The following is a 9,472-nucleotide window of genomic DNA, read 5'->3' on the forward strand; positions in this document are numbered from 1 at the left end:
AAAAAAGAGAAAATACTTGTTTTCATGGGTTGGGGTGGGGTGGAGGATATAACATGGTAAACTCATGCATATCACAAAATTGCAACTTGGTGGAAGTTGGTGAAAGTCTAAATTCCCTTGAAATATGGATCATTTCCTTAGGTTCTTAAAGTACCAATAAGTAACACAATATTACCTTTTTCTGTAAGAGACAAAATTTAATTTAAAATCATGGTTATTTTCTAGTATAGACATACATCAAAATACAATACCTCACTTTCAGACATTAAAAATTCGAAATTGTCTGTATACATTGTGGTTGCTCAAAATGCCTCAAGATTGTTATCAGTAATTCACAAATTTTATCTAATGATAGGAATCTGTATGCCGACATTTAATGGAAACTTGCAGTATCTGTGGGCACATCTGGTTGATGACAGTGGTTGTGTTTGTGGGTGATTATGTATGCTGTGTTTTTTTCCAGTTACTTTCAGTCTTTGGTCTTGTTTTTGTGTCTTCTGTTTATGTTGCACTGAAGTGGAGATTACCTATATTAGTGGTTGATGAGAGATATTGAAGTTGATTCATTTCAATGAAGGTCTACCTTTAGATAAAATCTTAACTTTCTATTATGACAGATTTCAACCTTACCCACAAGTAGAATAACATAATGAATACCCAAGTATCTGTCATCTAGTTTCAGTAATTATCAACTTAGGGCCAATCTGGTTTCCTATACTTCCATTCACTTCCTTCCATGCCACTTTCCTTTTCCTTCCACTTGCGGATGATTTTGAAGTGAGTTCTGGGAATTACATTTTATTTATAAACATTTTGGTGTATGTGTCTAAAAGATACTCACTTTTAAAAATTTCACTATCACATGTAAAAAATATATACTTATTCAAAATAACCAAATATCCATGCAGTGTTTAGATTTCCCTTATTATTTTAAATTTGTAAAAAGCTTTTGGAATCAGCATTCAGTGGACTATAGTCTACCCATTGTGATTGGTCAATATGTGTCTCTACAGATGTTTTCTCTCTCTCCTCTCTCTCTGATTGAATATTCCTTCCTATATAGTTTCCTACATTCTGGGCTTTGTTGAATGCATCTCCATAGTGTTTATGTGTTTCTTTGTACTTTGATTTTTCTGTAATTTTCTTTTTTTCCCCCAGGCTACCTCAGAGGTGATGGTGCTTTGTACTCCCATCAGTAGGTATTATGTCTGGTTGTCGTTTTGTGATGTTGGTTGATGTTCAGTTTCTCAAGTCAATGACATCTAATAGAACTATCTGTAATGATGGAAATATTTTATGTTTATACTATCAAATATGGAAGTCATTAGCTACTTGAAATGTGACTAGAGTGACTGAGGAATTTAATTTTTAGTTTTATTTTAATTAATATTAACCTGCCACAAGTGACTGTGGCCACTGTAGAGGACAGTTCCTGCAAGATCCTTTAATCAAAGCTGCAGAATGGTGACATTTTATATTCTATCAGTCTTTATATATTAACTGAGTCTTTCTATAATAAGAAACTTCTCAGCAATGATTTGGTTATTCTTAGATTCAGTCCTTAAAGGAAAGGAAGACAAGGTAAATGCACGTTTCTCTTGATTTACAAGTTTTCAACATGAGTTGATTTCTTAGGATCCTGAAAAGCTAATAAACAAGGTTTCTTGTTTGAGTATTGCTATAAACTTACACATTAAGATATTATTTGAGGTTGGGAATGGTGGCTCATACCTGTAATCCCAACACTTTGGGAGGCTGAGGTGGTTGAATCACCTGAGGTCAGGAGTTCCAGACCAGCCTGGCCAACATGGTGAAACCCTGTCTCTGCTAAGAATACAGAAAGTTAGCTGTGCATGGTGGCACATGCCTGGAGTCCCAGCTTCTCGGGAGGCTGAGGCAGGAGAATTGCTTGAACCCAGGAGGCAGAGGTTGCAGTAAGCTGAGATCGTGCCATTGCACTCCAGCCTGGGCGAGAAGAGCGAAACAATCTCTCAAAAAACAGACAAGATATATTTGATATGATTCCGTCTCTTCCAGCTTATTATTCCTATTGATGCATAAACTGTCTCATCTTTAGAGAGATCTGAGTCATTTTCACATAACCCTAGTAATCTTTGATGGTTTCTTTGACTTCTCATTGAACACAAAGTCCCTATCTTAGCTTGTACATTTCCTTTCCCAGATCTCCTGTTTTTCTAGGATGCCAGGTTCCTTTTATTAGGAAATGATATTTAGAGTCCAAGTCTATACTACTGGATTTGTCATTGTTTCTGGCCTTTTCAGTGAATTGTACTAGACTTCTATTTTTTTAAGGTTAGATACATCATTGTTTCACAGTGATAGTTTCAATTCAAAGATTTACATTCAGAATGATAAGGCATTTATTTAGCTTCAGTGATACTATTATTTCTTTTCATGCATGCCAAAAATATTAGTTATGAGCAACACACAGTTGTTTATTTGCTTTATTCCACTTTAATCTCAATGTAGTACCACTGTCAACAATAGGATGACTGGTAATGGTTTAAGAATGTTGTAGTTCCCTTTATCCTTTAGGTATATCTCACTGGGGATAAATTCTTATATTTTAAGGTCACTTGGAATTTTTATTTTATGTGGGACTATGTTTTAGGTATATCTGTTTCATAAAATCTCTTATTTACTTTGTAGAAATGTTGACTCTGGTTTATTTAATATAAACAGTTCTTCAGGTATATTTAAAATAATTTGGGATAAGAAATTTACACACAATGCTTTAGGAACCTCTTTTTTATAAATTGAGATACATGAATATTTCCCACAATCATGAGGAATTTTTTTCTGGGCAATTTTTTGTTTTCAGTTCAGACTGTTGAATTGTTTTGTGAAAATTCAAGTAGTTTACATGGAAGGCATATGATATGTAACAGTCTCTGGTTGAAAAAGTACTCTTATCTTCCTGTCGTGGCTCTGTGTAATGTCAACAAGAATCTGAATTTTTGTTTTATGGGTTTTTTCTATGTTACTCTTTAGTGCAGAAACTGAATAAACAGCATGTAATTAGAAATTATGGGCATCCAATGGGCTGAAGTATTTCTTAAGTATTCAAATGAACAGTGTTTGTTTCCCTTAATCTACCATCTACATGAAGATACCTTGAAATCGGTGAGTGACAAAATGGAGTTCCCAACAATGGTATTTTTCTAAACTAGATATACTTCAAAATGGCTTAAGGAACTCTTGAGATTCCTAGACTTCAGACATTTTGAATGGAATCTTTAGCAAATGGCTCCAGTAATTTATATGCCAACTCTTTGTAGGATGTTTTTTAAACACACGTAGATCAGCCAGATTTAGAAACCATTGCTTTGGAATTTAAAAATTGTGGACTGGGGATGCCAGAGGAGTAATACTTTTAATGGCAGGAATAAAGGGATCATAAATAGAACTGGCCTAGTGAAACTTTACCTGTCTTAGACCCTTTTCCTTCTATATAGTGGGGCATTTTTCATTGGCTTGGCATTTATGTCATAATAAGCAAACTGAGAGCATTGTCTGATCCAGGAATGTCTCAGACCAGATGTCTTAGGGGAAATCTGAGTAAGCCCAGGGAAAAGCTATAGGGAATAGACACTTTTCCTTTTACTGATTTTATATATACTGTATGCTTAATAGGTGGTATCTTCGAAATTTACGAATAGTCCTGCCCTTCTCACAAGAGATCAGTTAAAGCTTTAGAGGTGAAGTACTATTAATAATGAGTGCCTACAGTGTTTTTTCTGTAACCCTTTCGAGAACTTTGAATGTCACAGGTTTCATTGATCAAAGCCAATTATTTTGAGGACTGGCAGATATGGTAAGGAAAAATAAAAGACCTATGACAGCAGCAAAATTGAAGAAAATGGGGAGATCTAAATGGCCTACATCCAATAGTCTAAACTCAAGACACATTTGATTAATCAAATAAAACACGTTCAGTCTATTCTATAGAGAAAGATGGGCCTTCTTGCTTGATCAAGCAGCAGCTCCTCATGTTAGAAATTGGATGTTTATTTTAAATTTTACACATAGAGTATTGGCATGTATTAGTGGCATAACTGAATCCAAGTTACTTAATTTCTCTTAGCTGCTGCCTTCTCACCTTTAAATGGCAACATTATCACTCTTACAAGGTTATTTATGAAGGAAGCTTTGTGAGTCATCTGGCATGATTTTTAGCAAGTACACCAAACATTCACTCAAGAAGTATATGAACAACTACCTCATGCTGCTAGGTGTTTGGAATATAGCAATGACCAAAACAGAGAAGGGTATTGTGTCGTTCCTGCTCTGCAAAATTAGCTCCACAAGGAGCAGGCATTTATCCATTGCCATATCCCTAGCTCTTACAGGGAGAGGCGGCATGTACATACTAAACACTCACATATGTCCATAATTAACAAATAAATGAAGCTTAATTCTAAAGGGATATCAGACAAATGTTAGAAAATAAAAAATGTGAAAAGTGCTATGAAGGAAACAGAGGGTAAAGATAAGAAAACAATAGGGCCGTCTTTAATAAAGTGGTTGGAGAAGATTTTTCTGATTTATTTAAAGTGTTATGGGAAGAGTAGATGAAAGAGCATCTCGGGCAGGCAGAGGGAACTTTATGTGCAAGGACCCTGAGACCGAAAAATCACAGAACCCAAGTAGACTAAGTATGCTTAGAACTGATGAGCAAAGGAGAGAATGGTAGGATATGAAGTTGCAAAATCAGAATACAACATTTATCTGACAATTGTATCTTTAATTATATTTTGCTTTTATTTAGTCTTTATATATTTAATTACAAATTACTGATATTTTGTTTAAATCTGCCACATTTTCCCATTTGACCATTTGTTAATTTTTAATGTCCTTTCTTTCTTTTACATTTATTAAGTCTTTTTATCCCCCCTCCGCCTCACTGTTAAACATTCTTTTTTTTTTTTTTTTGAGATGGAGTCTCGCTCTCTCACCAGGCTGGAGTACAGTGGTGCAATCTCGGCTCACTGCAACCTCCGCCTCCCAGATTCAAGTGATTCTCCTGCCTCAATCTCCTGAGTAGTTGAGACTACAGGTGTGCACCACCATGCCCAGCTAATTTTTGTATTTTTAGTAGGACCGGGTTTCACCATGTTGGCTAGGATGGTCTCAATTTCTTGACCTCGTGATCCGCCCACCTCGGCTTCCCAAAGTGCTGGGATTTCAGGCTGAGCCACCCTGCCTGGCCTATTCTTTTACTATTCTTTATGTTATTCCATAGTTGCAGCATACATCCTTGAGAGAATAAAGCTTAATGTAAATTAGTACATTTACCATTTCTACTTTTTGGACAATATAAAAACATAAAAGCATTTTTAAAGTGTATTTACCATCCTCCCCACCCTCCTCCCGCTGTGATATATGGGCTTTTGTTTTTGTATTTTTAGCTCAACACATTTAAGATCCCTGAGACATGACTGTTATTACTTTTTGCATATGTATCCTTTCTGTGCTCTATTTTTTCTTGATTATCTGGAGTTTCATTAGAATTAAAATCTAGCAAAACTTTAATGACCGTTATTACTTTTTGGATGTTTATATCTTTTCTGTGCTCTATTTTTTTTCTTGATTCTTTAGAGGTTCATTAGAATGCAAATCTAACAAAATTTTAATTTTGGGATCTGGGATCAGTTTTCTTCTGTCTGAAGAACTTCCTTTATTGTTTTCTCAGTACAGGTTCTAGAGACAGATTCCTTCCTTTTTGGTTTCTGAAAAGATATGTTTTATTTTTAAGTGATATTTTCACTGTGTACAGAATTTCGAGGTTGGTATTCATTTTCTTTTAGTACAGTTGATCCTTGAACAATGAGGGCATTAGGAGCGCTGACCCCTACACAGTTGAAAATCTGTGTGCACCCCTGCCGCATGTCAAACGCTGTGGGCGCCAACACCACCTACAAGGTAGATGTGATCCGTTGGCGTTTCTGCCCCTGTGTACGTGCTCGCGTATGCGTGCTCGCGTGTGCGTGCTCACGTGTTGTGCCTGCGTGTCAGGCCTGGTCTCCACACCCAGCAGCCTGGTCCTGGCCATCCCCTCACTGAGCTGGAGCCACAGAGGCTGAGACCTGCGGGGGCAGTCTCCAGGTCTGTCATCAGCACTTCCTGGCGGGAGAGCTGGGGTTTACTGGGCCTCGGGTGGTGTTGGGTGTGAGCACTGCCCACACGCCTGACTAGGCCAGCGTCCTGTAGGCTCTGGCCGAATGGCGCCCTTTCTCGTCCTGGGGTCGCTCCCGTGATCCTCAGTGCAGGGCCTGGGCACTCCCCGGTCCCTCCTCAGGCTTTGGTGGGTGGCTCTACGGGAGGCAGCAGGCCAGCCTCTGAGAGCCTGGGTCGGGGCCAGGCTCAGGTCACCTCTGACCTCAGGGCTCCGTCTGAGTGCCCTTCCAGCCACCCTGTGGTGCTGTGACAGTGGTCATCCCCAGCTTACCCGGTCAGCAGGAAGGGTCGGGGCTGCCAGCTCCACTCGGGGCCCCTGCCTGGCCGGGGACTCCATCAGCCTCGTAAGAAAAGGCACTGAGGCCCCTCATGCGTTCAGCAAAGCGTGTTGCGTCACCGGAGCCTGGTCTTGCTGCTGTGCAGGACACTTCCTGGTCCCCGCTGGTTCTAAGAGCTTGTCCCCGGAGGAAGGTCACCCAGCCTGGCTTCAAAGGTGACAGGTGGGCAATAGGGAGAAGTGTCAGGAACCTCTCCCCAACTGGGGTTTCTGAGGATCCCATGGCCTTCAAGATGTTCCCTTTCTGTTCTCTGTCCTCCCCGGGTAGGACCCTATTCCTGTCTCCTGAAGCAAGCTCTGACTCCATGTGCACTGACAGCTTCAGGCATGGCTCTGATGAGGCTGCACATGGCTGATGGGTGCTGTGGGAGGCCTGGCCACTGTGACCGTGGGGCAGTGGGATCTCCAGGTGGCCCACAGCCGGCAGCCAAATAGATGTTCCCCAGACAAGACAGGCTACAGGCCAATGTGTGGTCGGGTTTCAGTTTGGTGTGGGGGAGGTTAGAAGGGAAACCTCAGGCGGCTAGCGACCTTGGGCGGGGAGGCCTCAGGCTGTGGGCCATTAATGGGTTGCAGGGGACAAGCTGCCTCTCCCCAGGGAGTGGGCGGAGGGATGGGCAGTCGGAGAGGGCTGTCCCCTAGAGCCTTTGAAGCAGCCACTAGGACCACAGACCCCGTGAGAAAAAAAAAAAAGAAAGAAAAAATATCTCTGTGTACCTTTTGACTCCCTTAAAAATTTAACCACTAATAGCCTACCAGTGGCCAGAAGCCTTATTGATAACAAACAGAAAACACATAATTTATATGTGATATGCATTATATATTGTGTTCATACAATAAAGTAAGCTAGAGAAAAGAAAATAGTATTGAGAAAATCATAAGGAAGAGAAAATAGATGACATAAGTACTGTACCGTATTGATCCATATTGTAAGCTTATGTCATCTGTTTACAAGATGAATTGTCTGCCTGAAATAGTGGGCAACCACAGCTTCAGACCTCAATCTATGGTGCATATCCAGATATTCAACTTTCTCTTTTAATGTCATAACTTTTCTCTGCTTCTTAAGTGCACTTCCAGCACCACTTTTGGCACTTCATATGATTCCCATGGTCTTATTCAAGATTTATGATGTTGCACTAAACATGGCGAAAAACAAGTGAGAACCATGAAGGATTACGTTTTGTTTTTTTGTTTTTTTTTTTGAGACAGAGTCTTGCCTCTGTCACCAGGCTAGAGTGCAATGGCGTGATCTCGGCTCACCGCAACCTCTGTTTCCTGGGTTCAAGCAATTCTCCTGCCTCAGCCTCCAGAGTAGCTGGGACTACAGACACAGGCCACCACACCCAGCTAATTTTTGTATTTTTAGTAGAGATGGAGTTTCACCATATTGGCCAGGCTGGTCTTGAACTCCTGACCTCAGGATCTGCCCACCTCAGCCTCCCAAAGTGTTAGGATTACAGGTGTGAGCCACTGAACCCAGCCCAAGGGATCACTTTTTATTACAATACGCAATTTACTGGAGAGACAACTGCTCAAATGGTAATGATTAGTGTAACATGACTTTTTTTTTTTTTTTGAGACAGAGTCTTACTGTCACCCAGGCTAGAGTGCAGTGGCATAATCTCAGCTCACTGCAGCCTTTGCTACCTGATTTCAAGTGATTCTCATGCCTTAGCCTTCCAAGTAGCTGGAATTAGAGGAGTGCGCCATCACACCCCAGCTAATTTTTGCATGTTTTGGTAGAGATGGGGTTTCGCCATGTTGGCCTCCACCCACCTCAGCCTCCCAGAGTGCTGAGATTACAGATGTGAGCATGACACAGCATTTTAAGCTTGAGCTTACTCGCAACACTTGAGCTTACTCGCAATGCTTGAGCTTACTGCAATAGCCACAGGAGGTGGCTATGAAATTGTTACAGTAGTAAGATATGTGCTGTAGTGAATTTTATGCAGTTATGATTGAATATTGCATCTTTTTTTTGTTTACATTTCTGTCAACAGCAAGTGGTGTCATGTATGGTCTGTAAATGTGTGAGAGAAAGTTTTGGTAAATTTCAACTTACCAAAGTTAAAATTTCTTCTGTGAGTTTTTCAAATTGCTCCAAATCTCAAAAAAAAACTTTTGATATATTTATTTAAAAAAATCGGCATGTAAATGGACCCAGGCATTTCAAATCTGTGTTTTTCTATGGTCAAATGTACCTTAAAGTATGTCAGAAGCGTGGGAAAAAAAGTTCAAAGTATTTTTGAGAAAGTGAGCTATCCTTTCACTCAACAATAATAATCACAGACAAGATTTCTGTGACCAAGAATTTCTCACCACCAGCAAGCAAGCAATCAATTTTGTAGCAGAAACCAGCTAGGTGTCCTCCAATTCAAGTCAATTCTGATACTATTTTCCTGCATATAAAACCACAGGTTGAAGCCATGCACGGTGGCTGACACCTGTAATCCCAGCACTTTGGGAGGCTGAGACAGGTGGATCACTTGAGGTCAGGAGTTCAAGACCAGCATGGGCAACATGGTGAAACCCCGTCTCTACTAAAAATACAAAAATTACCCAGGCATAGTGGCAGGCACCTGTTATCCCAGCTACTTATGAAGCTGAGGCAGGAGAATTGCTTGAACACTGGAGGCAAAGGTTGCAATGAGCCGAGATTGCACCATTGCACTCCAGCCTGGGTGACAAGAGTGAAACTGTCTCAAAAAGAAAAAAAAAAAAAAACAGGTTTCGGGCTTAGTACCCAAGACCACCTCTGACCTCCATCAATCACAAGTCCGGGCCTATGGAACTTCTGACCTACCAGCTTCAATGTGGAGTTTCCATACCCCATCTTTGGGTTGATTAATTTGCTAGAGTGGCTTGCAGAATTCAGGGAAACTCAATATATGTTTATCAGTTTATTTATTTCCTTGCTTTTTTTTTCTCTCCTGA

The sequence above is a fragment of the Cebus imitator genome, unplaced genomic scaffold (assembly GCF_001604975.1).
Source record: "Cebus imitator isolate Cc_AM_T3 unplaced genomic scaffold, Cebus_imitator-1.0 Scaffold889, whole genome shotgun sequence".
NCBI classification, from domain to species: Eukaryota; Metazoa; Chordata; class Mammalia; order Primates; family Cebidae; genus Cebus; species Cebus imitator.